The sequence below is a fragment of the Epinephelus fuscoguttatus genome, linkage group LG12, assembly GCF_011397635.1.
Source record: "Epinephelus fuscoguttatus linkage group LG12, E.fuscoguttatus.final_Chr_v1".
In the NCBI taxonomy this organism is placed as follows: Eukaryota; Metazoa; Chordata; class Actinopteri; order Perciformes; family Serranidae; genus Epinephelus; species Epinephelus fuscoguttatus.
The window spans coordinates 33,530,386-33,537,553 of NC_064763.1; positions in this window are offsets into that span (position 1 = coordinate 33,530,386).

Below are 7,168 nucleotides of genomic sequence, written 5' to 3' on the forward strand. Positions count from 1 at the left end.
GATTTTGAACAACATACTATACTATGACTTTTTTCATGATTTTGAACAACATACTATATTATGACTTTTTTATGATTTTGAACAACATACTATACTATGACTTTTTTCATGATTTTGAACAACATACTATACTATGACTTTTTTCATGATTTTGAACAACATACTATACTATGACTTTTTTTTATGATTTTGAACAACATACTATATTATGACTTTTTTATGATTTTGAACAACATACTATACTATGACTTTTTTTCATGATTTTGAACAACATACTATACTATGACTTTTTTTTATGATTTTGAACAACATACTATATTATGACTTTTTTATGATTTTGAACAACATACTATACTATGACTTTTTTTCATGATTTTGAACAACATACTATACTATGACTTTTTTATGATTTTGAACAACATACTATATTATGACTTTTTTATGATTTTGAACAACATACTATACTATGACTTTTTTCATGATTTTGAACAACATACTATACTATGACTTTTTTTCATGATTTTGAACAACATACTATACTATGACTTTTTTCATGATTTTGAACAACATACTATACTATGACTTTTTTCATGATTTTGAACAACATACTATACTATGATTTTTTTATGATTTTGAACAACATACTATACTATGACTTTTTTCATCATTTTGAAAAACATACTATAATATGACTTTTTTTCATGGTTTTGGACGACATACTATACTATGACTTTTTTTCATGGTTTTGAGCAACATACTATATTATGACTTTTTTTCATGATTTTGAACAACATACTATACTATGACTTTTTTTCATGGTTTTGAACAACATACTATATTATGACTTTTTTTCATGATTTTGAACAACACACTATTCTATGACTTTTTCTTCATGGTTTTGGACGACATACTATACTATGACTTTTTTATGATTTTGAACAACATACTATATTATGACTTTTTTATGATTTTGAACAACATACTATACTATGACTTTTTTCATGATTTTGAACAACATACTATACTATGACTTTTTTTCATGATTTTGAACAACATACTATACTATGATTTTTTTATGATTTTGAACAACATACTATACTATGACTTTTTCATGGTATTAAACAACATACTATACTATGACTTTTTTTCATCATTTTGAACAACATACTATACTATGACTTTTTCATGGTTTTGAAGAACATAGTATACTATGAGTTTTTTTAATGATTTTGTACAACATACTATACTATGTCTTTTTTTTTTTATTTTGAACAACATACTATACTATGACTTTTTTCATGATTTTGAACAACATACTATACTATGACTTTTTTTCATGATTTTGAACAACATACTATACTATGACTTTTTTATGATTTTGAACAACATACTATATTATGACTTTTTTATGATTTTGAACAACATACTATACTATGACTTTTTTCATGATTTTGAACAACATACTATACTATGACTTTTTTATGATTTTGAACAACATACTATACTATGACTTTTTTTCATGATTTTGAACAACATACTATACTATGACTTTTTTATGATTTTGAACAACATACTATATTATGACTTTTTTATGATTTTGAACAACATACTATACTATGACTTTTTTCATGATTTTGAACAACATACTATACTATGACTTTTTTTCATGATTTTGAACAACATACTATACTATGACTTTTTTATGATTTTGAACAACATACTATACTATGACTTTTTTTCATGATTTTGAACAACATACTATACTATGATTTTTTTATGATTTTGAACAACATACTATACTATGACTTTTTTCATGATTTTGGAGGACATACTATACTATGACTTTTTTCATCATTTTGAAAAACATACTATAATATGACTTTTTTTCATGGTTTTGGACGACATACTATACTATGACTTTTTTTCATGGTTTTGAGCAACATACTATATTATGACTTTTTTTCATGATTTTGAACAACATACTATACTATGACTTTTTTTCATGGTTTTGAACAACATACTATATTATGACTTTTTTTCATGATTTTGAACAACACACTATTCTATGACTTTTTCTTCATGGTTTTGGACGACATACTATACTATGACTTTTTTTCATGATTTTGAACAACATACTATACTATGACTTTTTTTTCATGATTTTGAACAACATACTATACTATGACTTTTTTATGATTTTGAACAACATACTATACTATGACTTTTTTATATTTTGAACGACATACTACACTATGACTTTTTGATGATGTTTTGAACAACATACTATACTATGACTTTTTTATGATATTTTGAACAACATACTATACTATGACTTTTTTATATTTTGAACGACATACTACACTATGACTTTTTGATGATGTTTTGAACAACATACTATACTATGACTTTTTTATGATATTTTGAACAACATACTATACTATGACTTTTTTATGATATTTTGAACAACATACTATACTATGACTTTTTTCATGATTTTGAACAACATACTATACTATGACTTTTTTAATGATTTTGGACGACATACTATACTATGACTTTTTTCATGATTTTGAACAACATACTATACTATGACTTTTTTATGATTTTGAACAACATACTATATTATGACTTTTTTATGATTTTGAACAACATGCTATACTATGACTTTTTTCATGATTTTGGACGACATACTATACTATGACTTTTTTTCATGATTTTGAACAACATACTATACTATGACTTTTTCATGGTTTTGAACAACATACTATACTATGACTTTTTTCATGATTTTGAACAACATACTATACTATGACTTTTTCATGGTTTTGAACAACATACTATATTATGACTTTTTTATGATTTTGAACAACATACTATATTATGACTTTTTTATGATTTTGAACAACATACTATACTATGACTTTTTCTTCATGATTTTGAAAAACATGCTATACTATGACTTTTTTTCATGATTTTGAACAACATACTATACTATGACTTTTTCATGGTTTTGAACAACATACTATACTATGAATTTTTTGATGATTTTGAACAACATACTATACTATGACTTTTTCATGGTTTTGAACAACATACTATACTATGACTTTTTTATGATTTTGAACAACATACTATATTATGACTTTTTTATGATTTTGAACAACATACTATACTATGACTTTTTTTCATGATTTTGAACAACATACTATACTATGACTTTTTTCATGATTTTGGACGACATACTATACTATGACTTTTTTCATGATTTTGAACAACATACTATACTATGACTTTTTCATGGTTTTGAACAACATACTATACTATGACTTTTTTATGATTTTGAACAACATACTATACTATGACTTTTTCATGGTTTTGAACAACATACTATACTATGACTTTTTTATGATTTTGAACAACATACTATATTATGACTTTTTTATGATTTTGAACAACATGCTATACTATGACTTTTTTCATGATTTTGGACGACATACTATACTATGACTTTTTTTCATGATTTTGAACAACATACTATACTATGACTTTTTCATGGTTTTGAACAACATACTATACTATGACTTTTTTTCATGATTTTGAACAACATACTATACTATGACTTTTTCATGGTTTTGGAGGACATACTATACTATGACTTTTTCATGATTTTGAACAACATACTATATTATGACTTTTTTATGATTTTGAACAACATACTATACTATGACTTTTTTTCATGATTTTGAACAACATACTATACTATGACTTTTTTTCATGATTTTGAACAACATACTATACTATGACTTTTTCATGGTTTTGAACAACATACTATACTATGACTTTTTTTCATGATTTTGAACAACATACTATACTATGACTTTTTCATGGTTTTGAACAACATACTATACTATGACTTTTTTATGATTTTGAACAACATACTATATTATGACTTTTTTATGATTTTGAACAACATACTATACTATGACTTTTTTTCATCATTTGAAAAACATACCATAATATGACTTTTTTTCATGGTTTTGGACTCCATACTATACTATGACTTTTTTTCATGGTTTTGGACGACATACTATACTATGACTTTTTTTCATGATTTTGGACAACATACTATACTATGACTTTTTTTTCATGATTTTGAACGACATACTATAACTTTTTTTCATGATTTTGAACAACATACTATACTATGACTTTTTTTATGATTTTGAATGACATACTATACTATGACTTTTTTTGGGGACACTTTGATGACATACTATACTAAGACTTTTTTTTTCATGATTTTGAACGACATACTATACTATGACTTTTTTCATGATTTTGAACAACATACTATACTATGACTTTTTTTCATGATTTTGAACAACATACTATACTATGACTTTTTTATGATTTTGAACAACATACTATATTATGACTTTTTTATGATTTTGGACAACATACTATACTATGACTTTTTTCATGATTTTGAACAACATACTATATTATGACTTTTTTATGATTTTGAACATCATACTATACTATGACTTTTTTTCATGATTTTGAACAACATACTATACTATGACTTTTTTTATGATTTTGAACAACATACTATATTATGACTTTTTTATGATTTTGAACAACATACTATACTATGACTTTTTTCATGATTTTGAACAACATACTATACTATGACTTTTTTTTATGATTTTGAACAACATACTATATTATGACTTTTTTATGATTTTGAACAACATACTATACTATGACTTTTTTCATGATTTTGGACGACATACTATACTATGACTTTTTTTCATGATTTTGGACGACATACTATACTATGACTTTTTTTCATGATTTTGGACAACATACTATACTATGACTTTTTCATGGTTTTGAACAACATACTATACTATGACTTTTTTATGATTTTGAACAACATACTATATTATGACTTTTTTATGATTTTGAACAACATACTATACTATGACTTTTTTCATGATTTTGGACGACATACTATACTATGACTTTTTTCATGATTTTGAACAACATACTATACTATGACTTTTTTATGATTTTGAACAACATACTATATTATGACTTTTTTATGATTTTGAACAACATACTATACTATGACTTTTTTCATGATTTTGAACAACATACTATACTATGACTTTTTTTCATGATTTTGAACAACATACTATACTATGACTTTTTTTTATGATTTTGAACAACATACTATATTATGACTTTTTTATGATTTTGAACAACATACTATACTATGACTTTTTCATGTTTTTGAACAACATACTATACTATGACTTTTTTATGATTTTGAACAACATACTATATTATGACTTTTTTATGATTTTGAACAACATACTATACTATGACTTTTTTTCATGATTTTGAACAACACACTATTCTATGACTTTTTTTTCATGGTTTTGGACGACATACTATACTATGACTTTTTTTCATGATTTTGGACGACATACTATACTATGACTTTTTTTTCATGATTTTGAACAACATACTATACTATGACTTTTTGTCATGATTTTGAACAACATACTATATTATGACTTTTTTCATGATTTTGGACGACATACTATATTATGACATTTTAACATGACTTTGGACGACATATTATACTATGAGTTTTTTTCATGGTTTTGAACAACATACTATACTATGACATTTTAACATGATTTTGGACGACATACTATACTATAAGTTTTTTTCACGATTGTGGAGGACATATTATATTATATGGATGACATAATCCCACCAGAACTCTGCACTCTGAGAACGCAGGGTTACTCGTGTTCCCTAAAGTCTCCAAAAGTAGATAAAGAGCCAGAGCCTTCAGCTATCAGGCTCCTCTCCTGTGGAATCATCTTCCTGTTACAGTCCGGGAGGCAGACACCATCTCCACATTTCAGACTAGACTTAAGACTTTCCTCTTTGCTAAAGCTTATAGTTAGGGCTGGCTCAGGCTTGCCTTGTACCAGCCCCTGGTTAGGCTGACTTAGGCCTAGTCTGCCGGAGGACCCCCTATAATACACCGGGCACCTTCTCTCTCTCTCTCTCTCTCTCTCTCTCTCTCTCTCGTATCCCATTGTTGTCCAAAATCGTGACAAAAAGTCATAGTGTTGTATGTCGTCCAAAACCATGAAAAAAAGTCATAGTGTAGTATGTCGTCCAAAACCATGAAAAAAAGTCATAGTATAGTATGTCGTTTAATACCATGAAAAAGTCATAGTATAGTATGTCGTCCAAAACCATGAAAAAAAGTCATAGTATAGTTTGTTGTCCAAAACCATGAAAAAAGTCATAGTATAGTATGTCGTTCAAAATCATGAAAAAAGTCATAGTATAGTATGTTGTCCAAAACCATGAAAAAAAGTCATAGTATAGTATGTCGTTTAATACCATGAAAAAGTCATAGTATAGTATGTCGTCCAAAACCATGAAAAAAAGTCATAGTATAGTTTGTTGTCCAAAACCATGAAAAAAGTCATAGTATAGTATGTCGTTCAAAATCATGAAAAAAGTCATAGTATAGTATGTTGTCCAAAACCATGAAAAAAAGTCATAGTATAGTATGTCGTTTAATACCATGAAAAAGTCATAGTATAGTATGTTGTCCAAAACCATGAAAAAAAGTCATAGTATAGTTTGTTGTCCAAAACCATGAAAAAAGTCATAGTATAGTATGTCGTTCAAAATCTTGAAAAAAGTCATAGTATAGTATGTCGTCCAAAACCATGAAAAAAAGTCATAGTATAGTTTGTTGTCCAAAACCATGAAAAAAGTCATAGTATAGTATGTCGTCCAAAATCATGAAAAAAAGTCATAGTATAGTATGTCGTTCAAAATCTTGAAAAAAGTCATAGTATAGTATGTTGTCTAAAACCATGAAAAAAAGTCATAGTGTAGTATGTCGTCCAAAACCATGAAAAAAAGTCATAGTATAGTATGTTGTCCAAAACCATGAAAAAAAGTCATAGTATAGTATGTTGTTTAATACCATGAAAAAGTCATAGTATAGTATGTCGTCCAAAATCGTGACAAAAAGTCATAGTATAGTATGTTGTTTAATACCATGAAAAAGTCATAGTATAGTATGTCGTCCAAAATCTTGAAAAAAAGTCATAGTATAGTATGT